At 45.4% G+C, this 14,444-nt stretch overlaps 1 long non-coding RNA gene across 6 annotated transcripts in view; it reads right to left on the bottom strand.

Moving 5' to 3' along the window:
• Positions 1 to 7,001: 7,001 nt before the first annotated feature.
• LOC108523167 (uncharacterized) overlaps positions 7,002 to 14,444 on the bottom strand; it is a 93,805-nt gene continuing 86,362 nt past the window's right edge. For all 6 annotated transcript variants that reach the window (XR_001883735.1, XR_001883736.1, XR_001883731.1 and 3 more), the window contains exon 3: positions 7,002 to 7,773. This is a non-coding gene — a long non-coding RNA (uncharacterized LOC108523167). The remainder of the gene's footprint in view (positions 7,774 to 14,444) is intronic.

The following is a 14,444-nucleotide window of genomic DNA, read 5'->3' as shown; positions in this document are numbered from 1 at the left end:
CTTCCAGGTTCATCCATATTGTCACAGATGACAGAATTTCCATGTTTTTAAAGGCTGAACAGTATTCCATTGCGTATATACCCCTTTCTTTATCCATTTATCCACTGATGGACACTTAGGTTGGTTCCATATCTTGGCTATTGTGAATAGTGCTGCAGTGAATATAAGAGTACAGATATCTCTTTGACATACTTATTTCATTTCCTTTAACTATGTACTCAGTAGTGGGATTGGTAGATCACACGGTAGTTCTACTTTTAATGTCTTGGAGAACCTCCATATTTTCCATAATGGCTGCACTAATTTACATTCCCACAAGCAGCGTGCAAGTGTTCCCTTCTCCACATCCTCTCCAACACTTTTTTTTTTTGTCATTTTGATAATAGCCATTCTAACAGGTATAAGGGTGATATTATTTTAATTTGCATTTCCCTGATTAGTGAGGTTGAATATTTTTTCATATACCAGTTGCCCATTTGTATGTCTTTTGAGAATGTCTATTCAGGTCTTTTACTCATTTTCTAATGTTTTCTTACTATTGAGTTCCATATATATTTATATATATTTGGGGTTTTGGGGTTTATTTAAAAATTTATGTGAGTATATAGGTGTATATATTTATGGGGTACATGAGATGTTTTGATACAGGCATGCAATGTCAAATAAGCACATCATGGAGAATGTGGTATCCATTCCCCCTCAAGCATTTATCCTTTGAGTTACAATCCAACTACATTCATTATTTTAATATACATTATTACTATAGTCACCCTATTGTGCTATCAAATAGCATATCTTATTCATTCTGTTTTTTGGGGGGTACCCATTAACCATCTCCCTGTATATATTTTGGATATTAACCCCCTATCAAATGTATAGTTTGCACTTTTTTTAAAAAAAACCATTCTGTAGGATGTCTCTTCACTCTATTGATTGTTTCCTTGGGTCAGAAGCTTTCTCGTTCGAGGTAATCCCATTTGTCCATTTTTGCCTTCGTTGTCTGTGCTTTTGGGTTCATATCCAAAAAAATCATTGCCCAGACCAGTGATACAGAGTTCTCCCCCATGTTTTCTTCTAGCACCTTTATTCGTTAATCCTCTATTTCTTAATTTCTATCTACTGACATCATACATAAGCAACAATAAGAGAATAGTGTGCTTCACTTCATACTGCTCCTCCACCAAATAAGCTGGTTATATTATTTCTATTTATTCTTTCAGTACTTACCCTTACACTTCAAAGTATATTATCAGCTTTAAATAATTTCAAGTCCTAACATTAAAAGAAGAATACTTATGTCACTTCATATCTTCTCACTTCCAACTTGTTATAACATTTCTGAAACCATAGTTTGCACAGTTGATTTTATCATAATCCTATAGGAAGTTATTTTCCTGTAGCTTCTCCATGTCTCTTGTTTGGACACTATCGTCTTATGGTTTCTTCATAAAATACTCATGAGAAATAGTCCCTAATTCTTCCATGTTTAGAAATGCTTGTGTATTGCAGTTATACATGTTAGTTTGATGTGTTCCCCTGCTAGAATGTACTCTATTTAATAAAGACAGGAATATTTTACATTTTTCTCACTGACGTATCTCCCAGTACCAACAACAGTACCTGGCACATAGTCATTACACTGAAAACAGTTGTTAAATGAGCAACATATTCTACAAAGGAAACATAAAAAGAGCTCTTGGGTTGGTCTTTTTCTCCCTGGGAACTTTGTAGGCATTGCTCTTCAAATGCTAAATGGTAGAGAAGATTGAGGTTAGATTTCCATGCCCACCGCTATTTATTTTTGGTTTTTAGTAATTTGACTCCGACATGCCTACATGTGGTTTTCTTTGTTTACCCTACTTAGAGTTTGTTGAATTTCTTGAATCTGTGGGTTATTTCCCATCAAAGTTGAAAACCAAGCGAATTTTTATTAATGTTTTTCATGTGCACTCTTAAAAAATTATATTCTCCATTGAGTAAAAGGATCTAGTTTTATATACCATATCAAGCTTATTGTTATTATTCAAATCTTCTATATATGTGCTCCTTTCATCTGCGTAATCTATCAAATTCTAAAAGTGCTACATTAAAAACAACTAAAATTGTGATGTATTTCTTCTCATGGTCCTGTCAATAGTCACTTGCTTTATATATTTTGAAGCTATATTTACACATTCATGATCATAATCTTTTATTAGAGTACTAGTATATGTCATCCTTTGTCCCTCATGGCATGTCCACCTTATATTTCTTTTGCTGATGTTAAAACTGTTGCCATAGCTTTTGTTCATATTTGCCTTCCTTTTTCCTTTTTTTCTTCAATGTTTTGTACATTTTTGCTTTGAGTATGTCTTTTAAAATCCAATCTGGGAGGACTGTGTGAGATAGGAAAATTTCAATGTCTCTGGAGAATTGGGGTGGATGCAACAGATGGGCAGACCTTTGACAGAATCAGGTGAAGACAGAGAAATTTCAAGGTGGAGGAGTCTGAAAAAGGAGTTCATAATGGGCTTTTTTAATGTTTTCTAACCCAAACTTGTTGGTGCCTTTGAAGTTAAGCCTGATCCCAAATGACTTAATATGGTTTCTGAAAAAGCTGGGTGATCCCCGTGTGACCAGTTGTGCCTGTTTCAGTTGGAAAGGGAATATTCAAAGGTTGGATGAAAGTTTCCTTGTGGGAAAGTTCAAAAGCAGACAACTTTTATGAAACAATGGGAAAGTGAACACAAGGGAAGGAGAGAGAGGGACCCTTAACCATGACATTACTGAGCATCCAAATCCTCTCTCAGTTCCACATTCCTTAAGTTGTTAACAGTTCAAGGGAATAAAAGCTTTTTGAAAAGACTGGCTCCTTTCCAAAGAACTGGCAGGCAGGGAGATAATACACATGACAAGACTGAAATACACTGAAGTCAGGGACATTTGCCTTGTAATGAGAAAAGACTCAGAAGAGGACTGCCTACGGAAGTACATTAAGATTCGTAAGAAAAAGTTAGGCCTGACAGAGTAAGAGTTTTGCCAGGTAGAGGCAAACCATACGTGCACAGTTGCTCTGCCTGCTATTTGAAGCATGGAGGAAAGGGGACACGGATCCAGAGGATGTACAAACCCTTCTGCAATTCTAATACAGATACTCTCAAAAGATTTAGAGGAAGCTATTCATTTATCTTCCTGATCCCAAAATTCTGTATCTCATTTCTAATGTTTAAGCAAAAGTCTGGGAAATATTGTACAGAACACAGAATTAGACAGTTTCAGATACATTCAAAGGCGGACATCTTTGAAAAATATTCTGTATGGGATAGGGAATGTGATGGTAGACTTCCAAAAAAAAAAAAAAAAAAAACCTCAGAGCCATGATTTCAAAAGATTTCCTTATTTTTCTACCTCTGAAAAGTAATGAATGGTGTGAGACCCTTTTGGGGAAGAGGGAAGGACAATCATCTCTTGAATTTTCCTAGCAACCTACAGCAGTGTCTTAACCATCTCCAGTTCACAGACGAGCCTGGCTGCAGGTTCCCTATCTTACCTCATTAAGGACACATGAAGGATGGATGGGTGCATACTTGCTCTGTCCTTGAACTGACCAGGAAAACTTAATAGATGGTGGCCTCAGAACCAATCAAACGGAACTTAACCTTTACAAGTTTAGACACATGATCAGTTGGTAGCAACCGCTGCATTTATAGAGATCTGGGAAGATCATGAGGAGATACACAGGCTACCTTGTAGCTTCTATCCTCAGACCTCTTACACCAGGTGCCATTGATTCTCTGAGCTCCAAGTAAATCTATTCATTCACATAGGTATTTTTGTTAACTCTATGTTCACAGAAGCTCTGGGATATAAGAGCTCTCATGAGATTCTATGGTCCAACATACCCATATGAGGTGCCTGGCCAGTGTCACACAGAGTAGCAGACTGGGTCCAGATCCTTCTTCTCTCAGTCTCATAACCTCCATAATGACAATGATAATCACCAAGATTTTCGTTAGCCAGAAAATGTATATGCAAACACATCTTGGTATCGGGACTTAAAAAAAAAAAAAATACATCAAATGACACCTTTTAAACCAATGACAATGGTTTCTATTCTTGTTTCCAACTCAAATCTTCTTTCAGAATATGCTCTTCAAGAAACATTAGGCTTGGTAATGAGGACTCTGAAAGCCAAGAGTGCTCGATTCTACTGCAGAAACCCCAGCATGACTTTCTGTGAAACTCCTAATAAATAATTCAGTATTGCCTTGAAGCCATTGAATAGCTGGAAATAATTTGGAAGCTGGTGTCTCAAATCATTACCAAGTACACCCACACGAGACTGCTATTTCCCCTGAGAACTGTTCAACTTCCACCAAGCAAGTCCACACTAAATTGGCATCTGGTCCCTGCCAGGTGACTCACATCAAAATGTTTATCTTTTAAAGGTCCATTTTCAGCCTGCCTTCACGAAGCCTGTCTAGTAGCTGCCTTCTGAAGGTCCAGTTCAAACCAACGAGGCCTCCTGATGGACAATAAAGAGGAAAACAGTGGTGAAGATAGAGCCACAAGCACCTAAAGGATCCGTCACACTGTGTGTGGCATGTCTGTTTGGCCAGTAGAGCCTTGGGGAGCAGGCCTTCATTTATATTCTGAGTTTTTGAACACTGATGAAAAGGGAATGGCCATTTATGGGACCTCCATAATGTACTAGGCACAAAGTATGCCATTTTCATATTTCAATATATCTTCCCAACATCCCCGAGAAATTAAACTTTACTTCACAAATGTGGGGCAAGTGCGGCGCAGGTCATGGGTCCTGAGTAAGGTCATTCAACTAGAAAGTGGCAGAGGTAGAATTCAGATATGTCTGTTTCCCCAAGATTATATTCTTTTCACATCATACGCAAAATTTCCTAAGCAAGAACACTGAAATGTTTTAAGTAAGGAGCCCATGGAAAAGATTATTTCTCTTATCGCTACCAGGTGAAGCTCCTCTTTCGCTGAGCAAAAGACCAGAGGCTGGGTGCAGTTAGTGTCCACAAGGCAGGTCAAACTCACAGCCCATTTGTCTAAAGATGGCATCAAAGGCTGTTCACCATGACCAGGTTCAAATACCCTGGGCAGGCAAGGTTTCTTTAGACCAGAGGAGTAGAAAAAATAATTTATTGAAAGGCAATAGATTTTAATGATGAAGAAGAGCATGGACTCTGGAGCCAGGCTGCCTGGGTTTAAAATCCCATCTCCTGTTTTGCCCCAAACAGTCTACGGCATGTGTGCATATGAGGGTGTCTGCAGAGCAGATGGACGGGCAGGAGTGGCCAGGTAGTGGGGTTTGCTAAAGAATGGTCAATGAGGACCTGAGGCATGCTGCATCTATTTTTGCATATGTCTAAAACGCACTGTAACACAAGCTTAAGAATAAACAAACCAGAGCTCCTCCACTCACTAGCTGTGCGACATGGACAGGTTTCCTGGTCTGCCTCAGCTTCCTCATGTGTAAGATTGAGTAATAATCGTACCTACCTCATGCGGCTGCCGTGTGAGAAATAAACACATGTAAAATACCAAGCTACTATTGTTTACACAGTTAACTATGAGTAACTAAGCCCCAGGCGCTAGATTTGGCTTTACAAATACACTATTTCAACTTAACCCTCCCCACAATCCTATGAGGCAAGATAACCTCTAAGTGGACTCAGAGGGGTTCCAGCAGCAAAATCTGCATCAAAACCCAGGTTTGTTCTAAAAAGCCTTATTTTCTACTAGAGGGTTCACCTTCCTAAAAGTGACTTTACCAGTTCTTTACAGATAGAGCAACTGAGGTTCAGTGGGATTAAGTAATCCACAATTCTGAGTGGTAGACTGAGAACTAAATGCCGATCAGGTAATTGCAAGACATGCAGACTGTCGTCTTTCTGCTGGAGTGGATGGGCTGGCCTTGCTCCATCCTCACAGCATCTGCCCCCCTGGAAGGGGACTCGCCAGCCACACAGCAGCCACTGTGAGGAGCAGGGATGGCTGCAGATGCCTTCCTCCTCCCTCCAACCCCTGAATGAGAAAGTCCTTGGGACAGTGGCCTGCAGTCTTTCTCAGACCAGCAAGCATTGAAGTTTGTAACAGAACCAAATAAAGGGGAGGAAAACAGAAACCTCAGAGGAACATGATGCTAGTGGCCTCTGAATTTGTTAAGTATTTTAGCGAGTCTCTTTCCAGGGCCATTGGCCCTTAAGTAAGCATGAGGAGGCACCAGGTCTCTCTGAGACCAGCTGACAGAGTAGGGCCGCAGAGCTCCGTCGGCCTGCCGAGTCCAGGCTCTTCAGGCATCAGCCAGGGAAGTCCTTCCTTTCAATAGCTGCTTCGTCTTCCTGAGACACTCACTCCAAGAGGCCCCAAATCTCCACTAACAGCCTCTGCCATCAGTGAGCGAGTCGCGCAGCCACGGGCATTAGGAAAAATGCTTGGTCCTGGTTCCTGATGGAGCACCCTCTTTGGAAGTCATATTCATGGTTACTGTTCTGAGGATTTCTGTTCTCCTGTCATTGCTGATTATGGAGATTTGTGGGGAGAGGCATGAGCAGTGCTGTTAGAACAAAATGAGGCAACCATTCCAGCCAATTTGCATTGAAAACTCAGCTGGAATGCCAACAATTTGCATCCTTTCAGCTAAGAACAAAACCAAGCCTGACCTTTACTTCCAGGACCACTCTGTATTGCTGTTTGCACAAACATATCAAGTTAAAGTAGGAAAAACTAACTGGTGTAAAAAGCATCTGTGGTCACAGTCTAATTAGAACTCTTTCTTTCTAAAGCAAGCCAATTAATGCACCCTTTCTGTCCCTCTCCATCTTAAAACTGTCGGTCAAAAAGCATAATTTTACTCAGAAACGATGAGCAGAGGGAGTGCTGAGGAAGGTGGAGAGAGCCACAGGAGAAAGGGAAGGGGAGGGAAGAGGGGCAGACCCCTGGGCAGGGGGAGACTCACAGACAGCAACTCCTGGCAAAACACGATAAGCATCCAGTTTAAGGCTATTATCTCCTTTATTCAAAAAATAAATATTTCACTTTGATTCAACATATTTCAAATCACATTAAGCACAGAGAAGAAATACAGTCCCTTTGGAGATTGTGACACGTGTTGGAAAGAGGCATGATCCAAACAATGGGAATGAGGTGAGTGCGGATTCCAGCTGCTTCCTGACCCAGAGGTTCTGTACCTCTTCAGGTGGAGCTACTTATTGATTTTTAGGAGAGAAAAGGAAACACACACACACACGCACGCACGCGCTTTGAAGTCTGAAAGGCACATGAAGTGGACCATAAGGTGTATGGCACATTCACTGATAAAACATCCCCTATTCCCTCCCAAGAAAAGCGGAGATACTTTAATCAAGTCAAAGACCAGAGAAGACAGGGTGCTCCAGCTTCCAGCTCAGCAACATGAACATCTCTGAATATGAAAGCCATTTTTTGTTTGCGTCCCCCTCCCGCGCCTCCTATCCCTGCCGATGGGGTCCGCGGCTGGCTGTGGGGCTCACTCGGTGATGGTGGGGCGCGTGGCCACGTACACAAACACCACGATCAAGAGCACGACCACGGCCAGCGTGGGCAGCACCACGGTGGTGATCTGCTGCCGGGCCTCCTGCATGGCTTGCTTCCGCTCCTTCTTGTCCTTGGAGGTCTCCTTCTTGGGCTTCCCTTTGAGCTGCCGCATCTTTCCTAGAGGAAGCTAGGAAGGTGTGTCCAGAGGGATTCCAGGAAGAGCCACCCTCCTCTTGTCAAGGCTGGAACCTCCTGTACAGAGAACAACTGTGATGGTCAAGAATAAACCAAGTGGAAGAAAAAATAAATCATAAAGGCAAATACACAACTAGGAAAAATACCTGCAACTTACACGACAAAGGGCTAAGAAAAGAGGCCACACCGGGCTCTAAGTTCCCTTGGGATCAGCGCTCTAAGTAGTGGGCACTGGGTCACCGGTGTGCTGTGAGAGGGGCCTCTGCTCCAGCACCAGCTGGACAAAGCCCTGGGTACCAGACAAATAATACTGTGTTCTGTACATGCCATGAGGTGAAAGGATTGGGAAGTACCAACTACGCTGCCTCCACTCAGAGGAGTGGCTGTCCCTTTCACGGCTCTAGCTGCTTGCTTTCCTGCTCTAAGTTCCATGATCTCCCCAGCCCATCTCCAGCATGCAACTATAGGCAGTCTGCAGTCTACAGGCATGTGGCCCCCTTCCTGCCCAAGCCAGGCCAGCCTCATTAAGGCTGCAGAGAGCCCACGGGCACCAACTTCTCTGATCTCTTTGTTGGTTCCTTGGCCCATTCATTCAAACCTTCCTGAGCACCCACCGTGTGCCAAGCATTGCTCAAGGAGCTGAGGATAGAGATGAAGGACTCAGTTGTGTCCCCACAGAGGTCAGTCTGGGAGGCATGATGGAAACCTGGGTCACAATAACAATGAAGGGAGATGGCTGAGCCCACAGTCCTGCCACCCACTCAACCTGGGATTCTCCTGTGAATTCTGTGGCCCGCGGAGGGTCCTAACAGGTGAAGTAGAACTTTCAGGGGCCTGAGGAATGAATACAAACGTTTGGCTAACCTACAGAGGAACATCTCTATAAAAGTCAGCTTCTTAGCTTGAAGCAGATGAAAAAGACTTTGGCTGATTTAAATTGAGGAGTTTACTTAAAGGTCTTTGGCATCTCATTGATTCCCAAAAAAGCCAAAGAACCAGGCTCAGAAAATGGGAAGGACATTATGCTGTGCTGCCATAACTGGAGCCCAACTCACACTCCCAGTGTGAGGATGCCAGAGCCTGCATCACCACCTGTCAGCACTGGACATGGGCACTGGAGCATGAGGTGCCGAGCCACCATGACCACCCCCAAAAACTAGATGTGGCTGCTGGCACGGTCTCCAGATGAACTCCCCACCCCCCAGCTTTCTGCATCACCAGCTCTCATGCATGTGTGACTAGACAAGCCCAGGTCTATATGCCCACAGCCTAGCTTTCCAATTTGTACAACAGGAAGAGTACTTTCCAAACACAGTGAAGGAGTGGGGTTGGAAATCAGGCAGGGATATATCAAAGGCTGATGTCCATTACAATATCCTGGGCGAGTAGCACGGAGTGAGGGGTTCTTGGAAGCAGAAGAGCGCTGTACACCAATGTTCCTCTAGCAGAGGGACCTATGCTCTATACTGTCTGCCCTGTTTTGTCCAGGGTAGTGGGTGGCCTGTCATCATCTTGAGGAGGAAGATGACATCTACATCTAAGTGACCGAGGTGGCAGAATGTGGACTCAGAGTTGGGAAAGGTCTTATTGATACCATCCTGTTTTTTTTTTTATGAGGGATCCTTAATCTCTTACCATTCCTCTCATTCCATTTAGATCCCAAAGCCTTTTTTTTATCATTCAAAATCAGGCAGAGTTTCCTAAGGTACGAGATGACAAATATTATTGTGCTAGGATGGCCACAATATATATATATTGCCAATCAAGAGCAAACATTAAGGTTCAGCAAATATTAAGGGAAGTGCCATTTAGACAAATGTATAATTTCCTTCATGAAATTAGGAACAGAGAGAGGGAAAAAAACAAAAACAAAAAACCTACTATTACTTTCTTAAGGCGTGAAAGGTATAGGAACCCCTGGCTTTACCAATTCTCCTTTTCAGGTCTTCCAAAGGACTTCCAGACAGACTTGCCTTCAAATCCAGGACGTATCACTTACAGACTAAATGGTTTTGAGCAAGTCACTTAACTCCACTAGGCCTCCATGCCATCATCTGAACAATGAGAACAGCTTGTTTTAAAGGATGACTGTGAGAATCTGGAAAGCAAATGCATCTGTACGCAGAGCTCTGCCCACCCACAGGGACGCGGTACAGGTGGGCTGAGACATCTCCACCCATACCCGTGGGCGGCCCAGAGACAGGTGCACTGAGCTCCTCTAAGCCAGACTACAGCCTTGAGTGGTGCCCACCTTCACCGGACCGTGGTGAGGATGGAATAGGAAGCTGTATAACTCAGGGCTCGGCACAGAGCGGGCGCTGAATTCATGCTAGCTGACATACCAACACCTGGAACGCACCCCAACGGCCCTGTGAGTCAGACAGACAGGCTTTATTATCCCCATCACGGAAGGGAGGAAACCAAGGAGCAAAGAGGAAAAACGTCTTGCCAACAGTCACCCCCAGTTTGTAAATATCCCATGGCTTCTAACAGCAACGGACAGCATTCCTGTTCAAAGATGCAAACGGCAGCCCATTCCCTCTGATACGACCTCAAAAAAATTGTTTAAAATGAAACGAGCCATCAGCAGCACTCTGATTCATGGCCATTTCCTTGTGAAGCTAATGGCCTGTCAGAGCCCGCTGCTGTCTCCCCCACATTTCTCACAGGACTGGCAGGTGGCACCCCGGGCCTGGGGCTAGCCGTGCCCTGGCTGTCTGGCTAGCATTGCTGGGCCTGACTTCCCTCATGCACTTCAAGCTGCTGTCAGCATCCGCCCACATAAGTGCAGCTGACATTCAAAGGGCCCAGCCTCCACGATGACCAGTCCTCAACATTTGTAAGATGCATTCAGAAGTTCCTGGAGGCATTGGAAAAAGCCTCAAGCTACTGGGGCCGGGGCAGTCTGGTCAGGATTTAAAGGGCAAACATGCCCATCTGAATCCTGGGTACTTCATCAGGCTTCAGGAGGAGCAGCGTCTCTGCTCTCACTCACCTGTGAGCTGGGGCAGCAAGGGAAAGCATTTCTGAGATAACAACTGGGGAGGGGACCCTATGGTGAAAAGAGACCAGCCAGGAAAAAAGCTGGGAAGAGCACCAGGCAGAGGGCAGAGTGGCCTGAGCCAGGCAGGGCATGGCTTATCGAGGAGTGAGAGGAACGAGGTGGCGAGGTGGTGAGGGCAGGAGGGGACTCCAGGGAGGGGAGGGGAGGGAGGAGCAGAGGTATTGCAGGCCATGGCAAGATTATTCCAAGAACAGCAGCAGGCGCTGAAGGGCTTTCCAGCAGGGAGGCACAGGTGCTAAAAAGCTCCCTCTGGCTGGTCAGTGGGGAGTGGATTGTGAGGGAACGCAACGGGAGGCTCTGGAGCAGTCTAGGGGCTGGGGGGCTGGTAGTGGCTTGGACACGGGGTGTGTCAGCGGTGACAAAGAGGAGGATGGAGTTATGTTCTGAAGGTATAAGGGACAGGCCCCAGTGACTGACTGGACATGGCAAGTAAGGGAAAGGGGGACACAAGAATGAATCCAAGGTCTGGAGCCTGAACCACCACATGGGTGGCATGGGTGGTGATTCTGTCTCCTGAGAAGCAAGAAGGGGCATGGGGAGGAGTGGGCACTGGGGAAGGGTGGGCTCAAGAAGCGCACTGAGTGCTCTGTGGGTACCTCTCTGCGTGTGAGGATGCTTCTTAGAGATTGTCGTGTAAATAATATCAAGGAGGCAATAGGATAAATGAGTCAGGAGTTGGGTCTGGGCTGAGGATCTGTATTTGGAAGTCATCAACTATTGGATTAAGAGAGATCATGTCCAAGGCAGGCAGAGAAAGGGCCCAGGACTGAGCCCCAAGGTACCCTGACAGCTACAGGGCAGGAAGCGGAAGAGCGGGCAGGAAGGGGAAGAGCAAGGGGGTACTCAGAGAATAGGAATGAGGAAAAAGAGAACGTGCCATCGTGGGGACCGAGACAGTCAAGAAAGTCAACTGTCAGAAGACAGAGGCACTTGTGCCAGAACATAAGCGAACACACTGCTTCCTTCCTCGGGAACATTTGGCCAAGGAAAAACTGTCAGTGGCACGTGCTCAGTGCAGAGCTGGCTGACACTCTGCTGCAAGCCCCTCTGTCTTCCGGTAGCTTGTGATGACGGGTCTGCATGCCAGCACGCCAAACAGCACCAGGGCCGCCAACTGCTTCAAAGTTCTGTGGGAAGAGTGTGTGTGGCCAAAAGGGTTTTTCTTTGTTTTTCTTTAAATAATAAGAGAAACCAGAGAATGATGTTTGAGGGATCTAATAGAATGGGAGAAAACCCTGACACTGAAAAAAGAAGAGGTCTCTGTAGGAGCAAGATGGGAAGCCGAATGGACAGACCTGCCTTTGAGAGGCAAAGGACCCTTCGAACTCAATAAGAGGAGGGTAGGAAGATGGCACCGGGGGTGGGGGGTGGCTCCATACTGTGAGGGTTGGGGGACTAAAGGCTTCTGTTTATTTTCAATGAAACAGGAGGTTTCAGCTTAAAGTCTGGGAAGTTGGGAGGCAGGCTCAGGGAAAGAGAAATCAAGAAGTAATCACCTTTGGAGGGTGAAAAGGCCACCACAGAACACTGTCCATGCCTGCCTCCCTCTGGGCTGACGACTGCCTCACCACGGCTCTGGGCCCAGGAACTGCACTGGGCAGCCTCCTAGGCCACGGCTGGCTCAATCACATCTGCTAGGACCTCTGAAATGTGGGCTTGCCTAGAGGAGAAGCTGGGCCAATTGGCCTCTACTTCAAGAATCTAAGAGACATGAAAGGACACTGAAGTTAGACAATCATAAAGATGGAGTCACCAGGGAAGGCAGGCAGGATAGAGGCCTGGGGGCGGGGGGAGCACTCCTGAGAGGCCACAAGAGAAGTCCAGTCCCCTGGGAGACCAGCTCTACACAGGCTTCTGTCCTCAGGGTACGCCGATACAGGTGTCTCTGTATGTGATGAACACCTCTTTCAACTTTGACTGGCTCCAAGGGGTCTCTGTCCATTACACTGGAAAGAGCTCTGCCTAAAATGACTGCTCCAGTTTCACAATGAGGAATCCAAGGCCCTGCCACTGACACAAAAGAAAGGACTGGCAGAGTCAAAGGTCAAACCCACATCTGTGACTTTGAAGCCTGGACAGTCCCCACCTTCCTGGGTGCACCGCACTTATCTTCCCGCCCTTCACCCACTTTGTGCCCCCATCATGGTTTAGCAGCCCCTTGCAGAGAGAAATAATGAAGCTCACATCTCAGCCTGCTCAGCCTGGCTTCTGCCCAGCAAGCAGCTCAGGCAGGATGGAAGCTGCAACCTCCAGCTTCTCAAATGCCAGTGCCCCACGGCCTCTAGCTTCCCTAACCAGGGAAACGGAAACTTCACAAACGCCTGAGTTCTACTGATTCTAATGAAATTCCACCTGCTACACCCCTACCCCCCACCAGCACACACCCACGGCAACAGGTCGGCATGGGGACATTCCAAATGGTCCCCAGGATGTGTGGGCAGGAGACCAGAGGCAGAGAGGAGGAAAGCGGGGACGCATTCTTCAGCACAGAACTGTTTGTGATTTTTTTTCTGTGATTGTAACTTTCCCATCTTTTCCTACTTCTGTGTATGTAGATATGCATGTATGCACACGTGCTAACTTCTTATATGCACTTTTCTCCGATTTGGAGATTATAATGTACACAGAGGGTTAGATCCTATGAGGGAAAGGTAGGAACACAGGTTCGAAATCAGGCTTGTGCCTTAGCTCTGCCTCATCTGGTTAAACGATCTTGGACAAGGTACTAACTCTCTCATGTCCCGACTCTCCTCCTCTGTAAAATGGGTGAGAAACATGTTTTGTAGACATCGAAAAATTAGAAATAATGTATTATCTGAAGTATGTAGTGGATGAACAGGCCATACTAGAGGCTCAATAAATGGTACACAGTAACCTGCTGTCCAGCGAGGTCTGTCCCATGGAGATGTACATGAATCTGGGAAACACCAGGGAATTCTACTTTTTTTTTTTTTTTTTTTTGCACCATATAACCCATGGATGACAAAATCCCCTAGGTTTTCTCTTCCCCGAGTTACCAATTAGCTGTTGGGCAGGTCTGTTTCAAGGTTTGATGGGAGAAGGCTGGTTCAGGCTCTCAGGGGAAGGTCTAGGACAAGGAAGATCACTTTCAACTCTCATCACCCCAGACCTGCTAACCCTGTGCGGCCAATGCAGCAGCCACCGGCCATGTGTTGAACATCAGCCATATGGCTGTGGTCCAAATTCAGCTGTGCTCTGGTATAAAATACACACAAGATTTGAAGGCTTAGTACCAAAAGAAAGAATGCCAAATAGCTCATTAAAAGTTATTTATGCTGATTACATGTTGAAATAATGTTTTGAATACATTGGGTTAAATAAAATCTATTATTAAAATCGACTCCACCCATTTTCTTTTTTCTGTTTTAATGTGGCTACTAGAAAAGTTTTAAATTCCATGAGTAGCTGGCATTCTACTTTTACCGGACAGCTTGCCCCATGCAGTCAGGTGCTCACCCTGCCCTCCTGTAACCTTTCCACATCACAGGCTCAGCCCACAAGGCTGAGAACTCCTAACCCTTCACAGCCCAGCCCCATTCACTCTTTCCAGCCTCACCACACCCAAATGACCCACTATGACCACCACACCTGAGCCTCCCTGAGGGCTCTCAGCTCCACGCCTTTGCTGATGGAACATCTCTGC

Source organism: Rhinopithecus bieti, unplaced genomic scaffold (assembly GCF_001698545.2).
Source record: "Rhinopithecus bieti isolate Rb0 unplaced genomic scaffold, ASM169854v2 scaffold_71999, whole genome shotgun sequence".
Classification (NCBI taxonomy): Eukaryota; Metazoa; Chordata; class Mammalia; order Primates; family Cercopithecidae; genus Rhinopithecus; species Rhinopithecus bieti.
This window is presented reverse-complemented; position numbering and strand designations above follow the sequence as displayed.